Source organism: Pan paniscus, chromosome 8, assembly GCF_029289425.2.
Source record: "Pan paniscus chromosome 8, NHGRI_mPanPan1-v2.0_pri, whole genome shotgun sequence".
Lineage (NCBI taxonomy): Eukaryota > Metazoa > Chordata > Mammalia > Primates > Hominidae > Pan > Pan paniscus.
In genome coordinates, this window is record NC_073257.2 from 44,007,077 (window position 1) to 44,023,897 (window position 16,821).

Here is a 16,821-nt window from a genome sequence, read left to right on the forward strand (position 1 = left end):
TTCTGTACTTTCTTAACCAATCTTATTTCTTTCATGTACCTATGGCTGTTACTAGCCTGTTGTATCAGGGATACCATAGTCAACTACCTATACGGGCCTTAACTATAAAGAATTAGGCCATTTAGGGAAATAATAATGAGACTGGGGCTTTAGAGAATTTGTGCTCATCTAACTGAGTAGAGGGACAGCTAATATTCTGCTCCATCTGATGGTGATCATGGGAGTATTCAGGCTGATTGTTACCCAATATTTCAGTTTTTCCAAAGGATCCTAAAATACAGATTTTTATGTAAATTAGTTGGTAATTAATTTAGGTGTTTTTAAGATACTCTGTGACAATAACTCTACAGGGCAAAATCGACCTGTTAAATATATTTGGCCCATAGGCTGTTGTTTTATAGCCTTGACCATATAGAAATCTTCAATATCTATTTAAAAGTAAGAGGTCAAAAGTATTTCTAGGAAAAGTGAATGCCAAAAGAAGGGAGGAAGGGAAGGCATAAATGAGATACTTTTTAAAAGAAGTACAAAACTAGTTATCTAGGTTATATTTTTAAACTAAGTTCAAAAAGAAATTCACTGTCCTGAGAATAATTTTCATATGCTTCAGAACATACTTCTAGCAACTTCAGCCATCTGCGTGTGTATAACTGGGAACTCAGAGTAGGATGAGAATGCACAGGGCGTAGAGAACCAATGAACTGTAGATGAGAGTGTAGTGGTTCTCTGAAACTGTTGTGAGCAGAGTACAGCAGGAACAAGAGACAGTTGATATTGGAGCAAAATCAGGCTATAAGAACATAGCGATCTTAGTACATCATGGGCCCCTGAAAGCACTACTAGACTAAAAGCATAATTTTTTATGCTGATGATCAAGAAGAGGTCATATTGGTACACTAAGATTGAATAACTCTGCTCCCAATAGCACATGTAATACACAATCACTGTAGGAAATCAGGAAAATATACAAAAAGTAGCATATGGTTTTTTTTAAAGCTAGGAATGGGTAAAATTCTAAGGTTTTCTAAAAGTAATGAAAATAGAACTTGGCAATTGTTAGTTTCCTAATAGCTAATTAGTTTCCAAATTAGTCTAATTTGGCTTAAATAAAAAGAATATTGGTTAGCTCACATAAGAAAGTACATATATTAGGATTAGTTACGCCAGTGGCTCAGTGATTTTTTTCAAGGACTCAGTTTGTCGTCTACTCTACTCTTTATCCACAATATTTCCTTTATCCCAACACTGTAGTTGCCAAATGGCTGCTGGCTGCAATCAGGATTGTGTGTTTTCTCCTTCAGATCCAAAGAGAGAAACAAACTTCTCTTGGCGTTCTCATGGGCAATATAGGTTCTTTTCCCTGAGAAGTCCTTATGCACTCCTGCCCCCAACTTGCTCCTTATTGTCCTAAATTAGCTTAATTCTAAATATGCCTTAACTAATCGTTGGCAAAAGGGATGAGCTTACCATAATGGATTAGATTAATTGTGGTCTACCCTTGCAGCTCAGGACAGTCAGCTTACCCTGAGGCGCATTGACCACTGGGAGAGATGTGGATATAGAAATCCAATCATGGATCATTAGGAAGAAGGAAGCGTTGGATAGGCACTCAGCATGGTCCACCACAGGTGCATTAAGGATTGTGTATTACGTTTTTTACTTATGTGAAACACCACCTTCCCCCATCAAGCCTGTAAGTATGAAGTCGAGTCCCTAGTGAATCTACTCTCTGACTTCTGTGTTTCAAGCACCCTCATTAGCAGAGCTTATATAGCTTCGGAGTTGAAGAATTTTTTTTTCCCAAAAATTCTCTTCTCATTTAATAGACACCTGTCTGTAGAGTAAACTATGCAGGCCATAAATGGAACAAAGATAGTTTAGGAAAATACAGTTTCTTAAATAAATTACTTTTTAAAAGTATATTTTCTCTCAGCTCTTCTCTCCAAAGGAGTTTTGTATCATAACCTCTGTAGTAAATAGTGTCATCTTTATTGTCTGATTATAAAGGTGAAGTATAATTTATGGGATAATTTACAAAGCAAAAAAGAAATACTTATTTTTAAAGTTTAAAAATTTTCTGTGTAGAAAATACTATAATAATGCATGATTTTAAGAATCTGTTATTTTGGCTAAAATATTTAACCAGCCAACCATATATCTTATTTCTTTCAGTTGCTAGATTTCTGAATGTTAGCCAAATATTTTAGTATCTGGGTCACATAGTCATTACAAACAAATCTAGGCCAAAGTGGTTTATGCTTCTCAGTTGCCAGCTCAGTTCTCTCTTTGACTTTTTGTTATTTGTTTCTCTTTGACCTAAACTTTATTTACTTATATTAGCACAGAACTGTGTTAATTCTTTGTGTAGAACTGGTCTTCTTTTGTCGTTTTGCCCCAAATCAAGGTAACAAACAAATAAATGACTGTGCTCTTGGCTGTTATTTAGAATTGTTACTATACAAAAGGTCACACATGTTAAATTACCTACTGCAGTGCTAATTATTGTGAAACCTTGTTCAAAATGCTAGAGAGACTGTGTTTTGGCACTTCTGCTGTAACAGTTTTTAAAGATCCAACCTGTATGCATTTTGGTATTGAAATCCTCAAAACTCCTAAAGACCCTATGTTAATTTAAAATGCAAAGTTGTCTCACCTTTTTATACTAGATGAGATAGCATTTTTCTTAAAGTAAAAGGAGAACTCTTAGGTGTTATGATATAGAGGTAAGGGCAGGGAAAGAGGGGGAAAGAAGAAAGGAGTACATTGGAGTAACAAAAATTCCACCTTCATTTATAAAGTGCTATAGGCTCTAAAACTCCATTCTGAAATACTCTTTTAACTTTGAAAGGGGTATGTTTACTGCCAGCTTCTGTTAACACAGGAACCATGGTTTTTCTGTTCTTAAAATTAAGAACCTTATACCTTTTGGAATTTTTAATATTTTTCTCTATGTTTATAATGCTTTTAATTATGTTTATTACTAACTGATGTTATTAACTATATTTATAATTTGTACACTCTATTCTGTTTGGAAAGTACAAAATGATACCATAGATACTTCCTGAATTTTTTTAGAAAAATCAAAATTTTATTCATCTTTATTCATAGCATCATTGGACATTCAGTCAGTAAATTTTCCAGATAACAAATACCTATCTTCTTTGATTGCTAGAATAGTTAATCTCAACCCCTCTTGTTATAAAATATAGTGACTGTGGATTGTTGATGATGAAAATTTCTTAAGACAGTGTATTCAGGAAGACACTGTCTCAGGGCTACTGAGGTATGTCATAGGGCCATTTGTCCTTTCAAAAATAATTCTCAGTAGCTATTGTTGCTTTGCATTTTTATAAAGTGTCTGTTTTTTCAAAGCTTGATATTAATTCTGATAGCTACTAGTGTACAGAGAAGGGTGTCTGTGAATAAAGTAAGAGAAAGAATGTTCATAATAGATTTGAAGAGCACTTCAATGAGTAAAGTACTTGGACTTTACAATGTTTGCTTTTACTTCACTAAGTCCGGCCCTGTGCCCCTGCTCCTGCCCCTTTATGACCTAGTCTCTTTTTTAACATGGTACTTGGCAGTGTTCCAGGTAGTTATTGTAAGAAGGATGAGCTTAGACTTGGAGCTAGACAAACATGATGGGAATTAAAACAGGATAATTTAATAGCTGTGGGACCTTAAGCAAGTTCACAACTGCAAAATGGGTTTGTATATACTATCTCTCATGGTTGTAAGGATTAAATATAATGGATATAGTTTAGGAGGTATTTTAACAAATGCTAGTTCCTTTCCTTATACTTTAAGATAAATGACCCACTTACTTTGGAAATGGTATTTGCCTATTTTAGTATGATGCTATAAGGTTTAAAGAGTCAGTATCCCTAAAATATGACAGCTGTTAAGATCTCTTTATTCAGAAATGAATGGTATGTGACAAGATATTATTGGTTAATTCAGTGGATCAGATGAATAAAATGTGCTGAAATATTTTGGAGACTGAAAATATAAATTTAGATGCAAGAAATATATTTTAAATAAACATGGAAAACAGTTTTTTTATCCGAGTCTAATCATGTTGAAATATTTTATGAATATCCCCAGAGAGTTCGTAAATTAGTGAGTGATTTTTTTAAATGCAAAGGTAAATACCTAGAAATCATATATACACTTAAAGTAAAATCTCACAGAGTTCTCAAGGCCATTTTGCATTTACTAGTGCCACAGTAGTGGCGTTACAGTGAGCTGCAGTAACCTGAAACAGTACTGCATGGATGCTCTAATAAATTGCATGTCTGGAGGAAGCGGCTAACTATGGCGACTGCCACGGAGCAGTGGGTTCTGGTGGAGATGGTACAGGCGCTTTACGAGGCTCCTGCTTACCATCTTATTTTGGAAGGGATTCTGATACTCTGGATAATCAGACTTCTTTTCTCTAAGACTTACAAATTACAAGAACGATCTGATCTTACAGTCAAGGAAAAAGAAGAACTGATTGAAGAGTGGCAACCAGAACCTCTTGTTCCTCCTGTCCCAAAAGACCATCCTGCTCTCAACTACAACATCGTTTCAGGACGCAGTCTTGCTCTGTCACCAGGCTGGAGTGCAGTGGTGCGATCTCGGCTCACTGCAACCTCCACTTCCCGGGTTCAAGCCATTCTCCTGCCTCAGCCTCCTGAGTAGCTGGGACTACAGGCACAAGCCACCATGCCCGCCTAATTTTTGTATTTTCAGTAGAGACGGAGTTTCACCATGTTGGCCAGAATGATCTTGATCTCCTTTTTTTAAATTAAAAAGTAAACTTTAATGTCGAAAATGCAAACTTGGGGAGGGCAGAAAGATCACACACAAGGCTGTCACTTCACACTTGGAAGGTTGCACAGCAGCCAGGCAGAGACCCTCCTCACTTCCCAGATGGTGAGGGGGCCGGGCGGGGGCACTCCTCACTTCCCAGACGGTGCAGGGGCTGGGCAGAGGCACTCCTCCCTTACAAACGGTGAGGGGGCCAGGCAGAGGTGCTCCTCACTTTCCAGACGGGGCGGCGGCTGGGCAGGGGCGCTCCTCACTTCCCAGATGGGACGGTGGCCGGGCAGAGGCGCTCCTCATTTCCCAGACGGTGAGGAGGCCAGGAGAGGCACTCCTCACTTCGCAGACAGGACGGCAGCAGGGCAGAGGCGCTCCTCATTTCCCAGACGGTGAGGAGGCCGGGCAGAGGCGCTCCTCACTTCGCAGATGGGATGGTGGCGAGGCAGGGGCGCTCCTCATTTCCCAGACGGTGAGGAGGCCGGGCAGAAGCACTCCTCGCTTCGCAGACGGGACGGCGGCGGGGCAGAGGCGCTCCTCATTTCCCAGACGATGAGGAGGCCGGGCAGAGGCACTCCTCGCTTCGCAGACGGGACGGCGGCAGGGCAGAGGCGCTCCTTGTTTCCCAGATGGGGCGGCAGCTGGGCAGAGGCACCTCTCACTTCCCATACCGTGAGGCAGCTGGGCAGAGGTGCTCCTCACTTCCCAGATGGGGTGGAGGCCAGGCAGAGGTGGTGCTCCTCCTCAATTCCCAGATAGTGGGCGGCTGGGCAGAGGCGCGCCTCACTTCCCGGACGGGGCGGTGGCCGGGCAGAGGCGCTCCTCACTTCCCAGAGTGTAGGGGGGCCGGGCAGAGGCACTCCTCGCTTCCCAGAGTGTAGGGGGGCCGGGCAGAGGCACTCCTCGCTTCGCAGACGGGACGGTGGCTGGGCAGAGGCGCTCCTCACTTCCCAGACAGGGCGGCGGCCTGGCGGAGGCACTCCTCACTGCCCAGACAGGGCGGCGGCCTGGGCAGAGGCGCTCCTCACTTCCCAGACTGTGAGACTGCTGGGCAGAGGCTCTCGTCGCTTCCCAGACAGGGCGGGGGCCGGGCAGAGGCGTTCCTCACTGCCCAGATGGTGCGGTGGCCGGGCACAGGCGCTCCTCACTTCCCAGATGGTGGAGCAGCTGGGCAGAGGCGCTCCTCACTTCCCAGATGGTGCAGGCAGAGATGTTTCTCAGGTCTCAATCTCTTGATCTCCTGATCTGCCCGCCTGGGCCTCCCAAAGTGCTGGATTACAGGCGTGAGCCACCACGCCTGCCCTGCCGAGTCTTCTTTCTCCTCCTAAGCAGCTGTCTTAGTCTCCTGAATTTTGATGTTCTACTTAACACCCTCATGTTCTTACGCATGTTGCCCTGCTGGAGGCGTCCTTCTCTCTGGGAAGCCTGACCCACCAACAGTGCCTCAGGAGATAGACATGGAAGCTTTGCCGGTGGGGGCCGCTCATCTCTATCCCACCTCAGTTGCAGGGGAGGGGTCGGTTGCAGCTGCAGTGGTGGCCCCGACAGTTTTCTTTTGTGGGACCTGTGGCCGGCAGCTCTGGGTGGAGAAGACCTACTTGATCCAAGAGCTGCAGGATCCTTGGGCTGCATGTCCTCCCCCACCATCAGCAAGCCTGGAGAGCTGGGCAGGTGGTCTTTACCCAGCACCTTCAAGGCCGCCTTCTCTGGCCACAGGGAGCAGCCCGGAACTGGGGCAGGGAGCACTGTTGGAAGTGGGTCAGGCTTCCCAAAGGGAAGGATGCCTCCAGCAGGGCTGTGTGAACTGGCGACTCCATGGCCCTTGGAGTAGAAACTCACTGCATGCACCTGGGCCTTGTCAGTCTGATTCTTTTCTGTCAAGCTCTTGAGGTGGACATTTCCCTCCAAGGGCCTGGGATTGTACCAGGAGGAAGTGAGATTTCCCTGAGTCTCCAGGGGCCTAGAGGTGGAGGCTGCTTCCCCATTGCTACAGGGGCCCCTTTTATTGTCCTCCTGCCCCTGGGTCTCTACCTGGTCTTTCACCTCTGTTGCTTCTTTGGGCTCTTCTGCCCTCACCTCCGTCTTCGGGAGCCTGGCTGGGATCACCTGGTCATCTAATGAAGGAAGTTGAAGGTTAAACTTGCCTCTGAGACAAGGGATCCTTACAGGGCTGAGGTGTCCAAACATTATGGAGTTGTGAGCAGACAGCACGGGTTTCTTCCTTGAGGGGCGGCTCCAGACCACAGGACACAGGACCCTCTGTGGGGTGCCCGTGTTCCGAGGGATAAGACACAGCCTCATAGGGACGCCATCCCACCTGACTGGAAAAGAAGGCCCAAGATGTCGCTGACAGTTGAAGAGGAGTGGGAAATGGCCCACAATTCCCCGGGCAGGCACAGGTGCAGGAGCTGCGGGGTGAGCCCGGCCAGCTGGGAAGGCCTCACGGACAAGACGAGCAGGTTGCCGATGGCATGGCCAGGACCTGCGGCGGAACCAGGAACAAAATACGCTTAGCGAGTTGCCCATTTTGAGCGAGTTGTGCACAGACGAAACTAAGGGTCAGAAGCGGAGAGGATACTCCTAAGTCACCCACTTTTTTGTGGCTGGGTGCACACTGGGCATCTGGGAGTTTATGACATCACTATGGGGCTGGTGACAGAGCCAGTGTGTGGAGGAGTGCTTAGGAGCCCAGCGAGGGTGCCTACAAGAGGAGTCAAAGGGCAAAGGGTGAGACCCTTCCACCGGTCCAGCTGGACTCTAGCCTCAGGGATATCCTGCTCCTGGGGGCAAGTGTGTGGCCCTGGATGGGCCCCCCTGTGGGGCTGTTGGGGGTGCGGGGCTGATCCGCCAGAGCCTGCCTGGCGCCTGGCCCAGGTGCTGGCTAGCACCCAGTGGCCCTGTCTTGGCCGGCCCTGTCCCCTGGGTTACAGGGCCAGAACCTGGAAGCAGAGCGCAGGACCAGCCAGATCCCGCCAGGCTCCCCCGGGGCCTCTCCAGTGCCTCTGTGCCACCTGGAGCCAGGCCCGCCTTCTCCATGGCTGCCGTGGCCTCAAGGGCCACCAGCCTTGCTCCGCAGGTTTCCAAAGAGAGGACGCAGTGCCCTGACCTGACTGGATGCACCTCTTACCACATGCCTCCCTGGCAGGCAGGGTCTCCACTTTTTACAAATTTGCCTGAGACCATTCCTCAGGTCATTCAGGTGGTCATGGCCCAGCCAGGCTTTGAACCCGGGCTGTGCGATTCCACAGCTGGCGCTCTGGCCTGTGTGCCTCATGATCATGGATACAGCATCTATTCTTATTTTTTCATGTAGTCCTGGGGTACTTAGCACCGTGGCATATCTGTAATAAGCACATGCACACCTCGAAGGAGGTCTTCACTTCAACATACGAGTTGACCATGGCATGCTCTGGCCTCCAGTCCTCTACAAAGATGTAGGGCAGGAACTACCAGTTGTCAGCACAGCACCATCCCACATTGCTCTTCTAATGGAGCCTTTCACCCCAGATGTTCTTTCTCGTCTGATGGGAAGGATCCAAGTATGTAAAGATTATGTTCTAGATCAGCTTTGGTCTGTCCTAAAAGAAATGTGCCGGTGGATTATTCCATATGGATAAAAGTCAGTTTCTCTGGTCTTCCTGGAATGTGTCTAGAAAGCAAATAGATTATTTACAAGTTCATAGTAGATCAATGTATTGGATTAAAATATGACAAACATAATTTGGTCATTGTGAGCATGCCAGCTTGGTCAACTATTCACCACACATGATGCCCTAAATATAACTCTAGGTTTTCTTATGCCCAAGAGAGGGACATACTCTTGGGTGTCTGGACTAGGGAAACATGTATGAAAAACCATTTGGCCACTCTACATCTTGTTATTGGAGAATTGAAACCATCTATATTCAAAGATATTATTAAAAGGCAAGAAGTTAAAAAATAAAAAAAAATGCATGTCTGTTGTTATGGAATTTTATAACTGTTCATACCTTTTATTTAATCCATTCACAGGTCATATTATAGGATATCTTTCATTTAATAAGTATACTAAATCCATACCTTATACCGTTGAGTTTTGATAGTACCAGAGGGAAAAAAGAAGAAAAGCATGGCCTCTATCTTTAAGGAGCTATTTAACAGTCATATGAATCACTTGATTGAGAAGATCCATATGTGTAATATAATGAATTCCACAAAAATTGCTTATTAAAATTTTTTGAAAAAGTAGGGGTGAGATTGAATATAGCAAAGCTTTATTGTTGATTTTTGTTGTTGGCCAGGCCAAATTTGTGAGCATTTTACATGATCAGCTATATCGAAATACATTTGTATGCTCTACTGAATATAGGGAACATAATTTAATATTTAATTTAAACTCCAGGTTACCATCATTTACAGGCATTCTGTGCATTAAACCGTTTTGCCTCTTCTTTCTTCCTCAGTAACACGTTTAGGGCCTTTTGATGCATTGGAAAGAAAAGGCAGTTGTGAGCTGCTGGCTCTAGCACATCAGAGCTAATCAACCTGAGAATAATGTTTGCACTTTCCCGCTTCCAAGTCTTTGCTCAAACTGCTCTCTACCTTTGCTCCCACAGGTTAGTCCTTTCCCCCAATCTAAACTCTCTCTGACTAGCCCTGAACTTACTTTTTATAGCTCTCACTGTCTACCATCTCCTTCATCTTGAATATACCAGGACAGACTGGGAAGTTCCAGAAAAAAACAGACATAATACTTAAATCATCTTTGATACCTAATTTGTCCTCACTGCCAATTAATTAATTTTTGTTTTGTTTTATTTAATTTTGTAAAGACAGGGTCTTGCTGTGTCACGCAGGCTCCTCTCAAACTCCTGGACTCAAGTGATCCTCCCACCTCAGCCTCTCAAAGTGCTAGGATTAGAAGCCGTGAGCCACTGCGCCTGGCCATAATTTAAATAATCCTTTAGATTCCTGTCTCTGTCCATTTTCAAAGCCAGGGTTACACTATCATAACATACCCCATGATGTACACCATTGCTAAAACAATCTTCCTGAAGTACTAATTAGATTTTTGAGCAGAGAATAAAACCATCCTTTCCAGCGTTGGCAAATACTCAACGTACTGTCCTGAAATACCTGTAGTACTTCCAAGTTTCTGCTTTGTGCTCACACTGTTTTCTTTGACCTGAAATGCAATTTCTATCTATAAAAATCTTAGTCATTATGAGGTCTAGCAAAGATCTTTTTCTTCTATGAAGCCTTCCTATCGACCCTAACTAAAATCTCTTCTCTGAGTTCCCAGCTTATACTGCTTGAGCTGGAGCAAGACTTCAGTGATCCTTGGAAGAAAGTGGGAGGTTATTTTCCCAATGAGATTCCAGGAAAGTTTAATGTCTTATAGTTCAGTCCCCTTTAGCATTCCACATACAGTTAGTGCTCAAATATTTGATAATTGCTCTACTCACAAATATTTTTGTGTGAAATTGCTAGCTATTCTCTATCCAAGAAGTAATGAAGTATATAAGCTTCTTCAACTCTTTGTTGAGCCCGGGACCTCTTACTTATTTCTGTATCCTATCTACTCTTGAGTAGTAGGGTCATTGGAAAGCAACCACTGGGTTTGGGGATAAGTTGTGTGTATTTTAGAGGAGGAAGTAAAGGTGTTACTGGACTTTTAAAACTGAAGCTTTTTCTGTTTTAAAGTATTTTGCTTCCCGTTACTGTATTTATAAGATGATACTGGTATACGTAGTGTCTTGGCTGTTTATCTATTCCCCTTTCTCTTTAACACAATATTCCCCAACTTTGGTGTGATACTGAATTGAAATCTCTGGGAGTGTGGCCTAGGACTCTACACTTTTACTAACAATCAGTTGAGATGCTTATGAAGGTGGTGGTAGTAGTGATAATGGTAGTGATGATGATGATGATTGTAATAGCTCTGCTTTCGAAGGCTTATGATGTACTTACTGCACTTTTCTAGGCAGTTTGCAACTATTAACCTAATGTTCACAGCAAGCCTATGTGGTAATACGCTATTATCTTCATTATACAAATGGAGAAACTGTGGCAGATATAAATTAAGTAACTTGTCGCCAAAATGACTTTCTTATAAATAGGTCAAGAATCCATGAAAAGGATGAGGCATATTTTTTTGGTTGATAGTTTTTAAACTCACTTTCTAAAGGATTGCTTTAAGTGATGTGAATGATATGAATGTAAACTGGTTCTTATATAAATTGAAGTATCAATATGCTGACTCTATATAGAATACTTCAACAACTAGACCTAAATATAGATACTTGCTCTTGCTTTTAGGAAGCCTGTCACAATTCTTGGTGAAAAAGTAGGCATGCACCCAAAAACTTAGAACATTGAGGAAAATTTTTAAATAATTACACTTTCTAAAATAGATGATTTTAGGAAGAGTGCTTTATTATATACTATATATATATATACACACATAGACATACACACGTAGATGCATATATATTTACTCTATATGGATGTGTGTCTATATGTATAGTCATTCTTCAGTATCCTCAAGTGGTTGGTGCCAGGACACCCTCAGATACCAAAATCCAAATACTGTCCCACAGTATTTGCATGTAAGCTATGCATATCCTCTCATGTACTTTATTTATTTATTTATTTATTTATTGAGACATGGTCTTGCTCTGTCGCACAGGCTTGAGTGCACTGGTACAATCATGGCTTACTGCAGCCTCGACCTCCTGGGCTCAATCGATCCCCCCACTTCAGCCTCCCAAGTAGCTGGGACCACAGGCACGCACCACCATGCCCAGCTAACTTTTGAACTTTTTTGTAGAGATAGAGTTTCACTGTGTTGCCCAGGCTGGTCTTAAACTCCTGGGCTCAAGCGATCCTCCCACCTTGACCTCTCAAAGTGTTGGGATTACAGGCATAAGCCACTGCACCCACCCATCCTCTTGTATACGTTAAATCATCTCTAGCTTACTTATAATACCTAATACAATACAAATGCTATGTAAATAGCTGTTATATTGATTTTTATTTGTATTATTTTTTGTTGTTTTGTTGTTTTTTAAATTTTTTTCCTGAATATTGTGTGTGTGTGTATTGAGATGTTACTTTGTGGTTTAATGTAATTCAAGTAAAACTCGTTAAGCATTTATTTTCTGTTTTAGTAGCATAAGATAAATTTGGTTTTATATGCTAAAATATCTTATCTTTTTAATAATAAATGATAAGAATATTTTGTTCCCTTTTAGTTCATAGACTGTGGGAAGTGGAGTAGGGAGTGAAAGTGGTGGCTGTGGTGGTGGTATGGTGGAAGTAATTTGTTTACCATCACTGCCTGTCCAAAATAATTTTGATGAATGATTTTAGGTGTTGCCTAATAAGTGCTCTGACTTTTGAAACCAGTTGAACTAACAAGCATGTTGTGCTTTGCTAGAAACATCTTGTAAGTTCTGACTTTGAATAGACAGTGGAATCTAAATTGAGTTAGTGGAGGACATATCTTTACAACTAAATCTAAAGTGTTTCAACTATTTCTTTTTTTAATCTCCTGTTTATTTTTCTTGTAGAATTAATATTTTTGATTGACCAATCATAATTGCATACATTTATGGGGTACAATGTGATGTTTTGATATATGTATACAGTGTGATGTGCTTATGCTAATTAACATATCTGTCACCTCACCTATAATATTTCATATTGAGACATTTGAAATTTGCTTTTATTATTTTGAAATACTTAAAACATTATTATTGACTCTTGTCAACTTGCTACGGAATAGATCTCAAACTTATTCTTCCTCTCTACCTGAAACTTCATACCCCTTGATCAGCTCCCCCCACCACCCTCCTACCCTAGCCTCTGGTAACCATTGTTCTATTCTCTACTTCTATGAATTTAATCTTATTAGATTCCACATGCAAGTGAGATCATATGGTATTTGTTTTTCTCTGCCTGACTTATTTCACTTAGCATAATATCCTCCAGATTCATCCATGTTGTTGCAAATGACAGAATTTTCCCCTTTTTAAATGCTGAATAGTATTCCATTGTCTGTATATACCACATTTCCTTGATTCATCCATTGATAGACACTTAAGTGTTTCTGTATCCTGGCTATTGTAAATAATGCAACAATGAACATAGGAGTGCAGATATCCCTTTGACATACTGACTCCAGTTCCTTTGGCTATATAACCAGAAGTGGGATCACTGGATCATACAGTAGTTCTATTTTTAGTTTTTTTGGGGGAAACTTCCATACTATTTACCATAATGGCTGAACTAATTTGCATTCCCACCAACAATGTACTGTATAAGAGTTATCATTTCTCCACACACTGTCCAACATTTACCTTTCATCTTTTTGATAAAAGCTACTCTAACAGGTATAAAGTAATAACGCATTGTGGTTTTAATTTGTAATTCTCTAGTAATTAGTGATGCCGAGCATTTTTTCTTGTACTAGTTGGCCATTTGTGTGTCTTCTGAGAAATGCCTGTTTAGGTTCTTTGCCCATTTTTAAAAATTGGGTTATTTGTTGTTTTGTTATTGAGATGTTGGAGTTACTTAAATATTTTAGATATTAACCCCTTATTAAATGTATGATTTGCAGATATTTCTTTTTATATTTCCTGTTGACAAATTTCCTGAACTTCTCTGGCTGCTCATTTATATAGAATTGGGATGAGTTATGTCACCTGAAGCAGTCAAGATAAGACTGTTTCTACTGCTATCCATATGGCAGGCTTACTTTGTTACCCAATCCAATGAAAAAGGGTGCCAGGATGTGAAAGAAAAATAGATGTGATGGCCGGGCGCAGTGGTTCATGCCTGTAATCCCAGCACTTTGGGAGGCCAAGTCAGGTGGATCACGAGGTCAGGAGATCGAAAAATAGATGTGATGCCATGGAACATTCTAGGGAATTACCATTTTTAGAGAGAGTTTTGATAAAAATTTTACGTATTTTTAAAACTCATATTCTTAGTCTGAAGAGTTGGAAATAAGGTTGAATGTATGTCTTAAAGCTAATAGTATAAAAAGAGAAGTGTAAAATTTAAGTTAATCATACAACTTTCTTTCCCTAACTTTATGAATTGACTTTTTGCAATTTCCGGAGCTAATGAGGTGAATGTCTGAAATTGAGTATGTAGGTTAAAAAGTTGAAATTTTCCTAATAAAATTGTATCTCTTTCTAAGGTGTAACTATTTCTTTCTTTGATTATAGTAAAAGGAGCATCTGTGGTTCTTAAGAGGTCTTGATTTTTATGCCAGCTAGTTGTGTGACTTTGGGTAAATAATGTCATATGACTGGACCTGTTTCTTTATTTGTAAAATTGTGTGTGGTGTTAAATTCTAAGACTGTTTTTAAAAAAATTTTTGTGGAGACTGGGTCTTGCTTTGTTGCCAAGGCTGGTCTGAACTCCTGGTTTCAAGCAGTCTTCCCCACCTTGACCTCACAAACTGCTGGGATTACAGGCGTGAGCCTCCATGCCTGGCCAAATTGTAAGACTCTTATAATGGATGAGTAGAATATATTTAAGATTATATAAAAACACAAGTCACTTCATGATCATCATCTGCTGGAACATGAAACCAGCTTTCTTGTGTAGATGTGTTATCAGTAATGTTATTCACACCAAGAGGATCATTCTGTGGTTTTTAATTCATGATTTTGTAATCTGATAGTGACTTTTCATTATGTCTCCTGATTTATAATTACATCACAGCCATTATGATTGGAATCATTGGAAAGAGTTGAAATGAGCAATTTAGAATTGTTTCTGAAATACAGAAAGCCTTATTTTTTGGTGGGGTTTGTTGGAGGAGATATCTCTGTGTTCTGTAATTTCATTTGACTAAGGAATTTATCTTTGGTCTTCTCCCAGAGTGAGGACATGAATACTTCCATAGCTATATTCCGTATTAATCACAGTTTGCTTTGTGGGTTTCATTAGGCTAAATAAGAAAAATGTCGTTATGTATTTTCTGCTTTAAAAAATGCTTCTTGATATAAAGTCTTCTCAGATCAGTCCCACATGTGATAAATCTATTCAAACTATTGAACTGCCCCAATGTGCTTGTTTCTCTCTTGGAAATCTATCCATTTCTGTGTCTCTATGTACCACTCACTCTCCCCCATCATATTTTAGGTTATAAGCTCCTTTCCTTTATATCTCATAGCACCAAGGAAGGAACTTTGTTAGTCTCTGAATAGTTTATAAGTGTTATTGCTATTGAGAATTTTGGATTTAAATTATTGGAATGAATACAATAATGCTATTTCTAGTATATCTAACTGAGGGTCAGTGTTATTAACTCAAAGACATAGCAGTTTTATTAAGCTCTAGGCTTTGTTTCTGAAGTCAGTTTCTCTTAATCATAAGTGGATTATTCACTTTATATTCTCTTATATAATGCCTTGGTATCAGCTTATTGATAGGTAAACATCAGAAATAGGCTGGATAGATATGCATGCATGTGTACACATGCACATGTATGTGAGAGAGAGAGAGAAGGATTACACATAGAATATATGAGAATTTGAGGTGTGTGTAATGTTTATAACTCATCTGAGACTTACATAGCTATCTAGTTATGTACACTTAATTTTGCACCTTTTATAGTTGAAATTCAGAAACATTTTTTAAGGAAAATAAGGACGTGTTTTTCTTTCCTTCATGTTTTCAGTTTAGCTTTATTTGATTGTATTTTTGCTAAAGACTTAAATTGTCAATAACTATTGAAATGGGCCAACTTATAGCTGAGCACAAAGTATATTAGGACACTGAGATATAGCTTAACATTTGGGAATAATTTAATGTGTCTAATACTTGAGAAGGATCAAAACAGACTGTACAACCCAATAATCATAAAGCCTATGGTCAAAAATCGTATATAAATGACAGGCCCTATGAAGAGTAGCCGTAAGAATCAAGAGAAAAAGAGCCTAAATTGGTACAGAAAAGGAGCTGAGTCATTTTTATATTATAATTAGAAGTTGGTAACGATAAATTTTGTCTTCCCAGTACAAAAAGTATCATGATCAGGCAGGATTACGCTAAAGTGTAACCTCTAACTTCTTGTGGTATGTGCTATTACAAGTAGTTGATGATTTAATAAATATAAATATAGATGATACTGTCAGAGTGTTTCCAGACATTACAGTTAGCTTTTAGGTGAAGGCAGTGCTTGACAGAACCTAAGTTTGTGACTCAATAATTTATTATATCATCTAATACCATCTTTATTTTGTATTAATTTGGGTTATAGGATAATTGGGGTAACTTTTTGGTGAGGGATTGAAATTTTCTTAAAAGCGTTTTCAGAAGATACTAGAATTTTATGGGATTCTTTTATTATAGCATGTCTTCTCAAATATAATATTAGGACTGCTTGAACAGGAGGCAAATCATATTCACGTTATTTTTCAGTTTAGAGTTATTGCTCTTATCAGTTGGTGGGTGTGGGAACAACTTAATAAAGTTTGGGTAATTTAGTTTTCAGTTTAAATTCTCAACTGGCAATTGGCCGAAAACTCCCATCTGAAGACATGATCATCCAAATGTCATTTTGTGATTTGGCTACTGTCTGCTTGACATAGGAAAGCACTATCAAGAAAGACTAATGGAGTGACTATCAAAAGGAAGTCAATGGTAAGAGTTTTCATTTAAATTTGTGTGTGTGTGTGTGTGTGTGTGTGTGTGTGTGTGTAAAGCCTACCAATGTATTATATTTGAATTAAAATTTTAGAACTTTTAAAATCTAGGACATAATGACAAATGTTTGAATTTTATATGTCTGTCACATATTTTAATAAAATATATGCAAAGAATGGTTTTATAGATAAGAGATTTTACATATTTAATGTTGATAAATAGTATAAAAGTATGGAAAATCAATTATATAGTTCATGTCTGGTTTAAAAATTCAATTTTTGTAGTTTTATTGTAGTTATTTAAAATAGTATATTATAAAATTGCTTGACTGAAGTTTAACTTCTAAAAAATTTGTACTAACTGAGTTTTTCTGTT

General features: G+C 40.2%; 1 protein-coding gene and 1 pseudogene across 11 annotated transcripts in view; one reads left to right on the plus strand and one right to left on the minus strand.

The window, feature by feature from the left end:
• ZEB1 (zinc finger E-box binding homeobox 1) overlaps positions 1-16,821 on the plus strand; it is a 209,934-nt gene that overhangs the window by 37,361 nt on the left and 155,752 nt on the right. For 3 of the 11 annotated variants that reach the window (XM_063607312.1, XM_063607313.1, XM_034930239.3), the window contains exon 2: positions 16,288-16,443. The exons of the other annotated variants lie outside the window; for them this stretch is intronic. The gene's annotated coding sequence lies outside the window, so the exon portion shown is untranslated. The remainder of the gene's footprint in view (positions 1-16,287; positions 16,444-16,821) is intronic. 11 annotated transcript variants of the gene reach the window in all.
• On the minus strand, positions 144-7,338 carry LOC117974541 (putative UPF0607 protein FLJ37424; annotated as a pseudogene).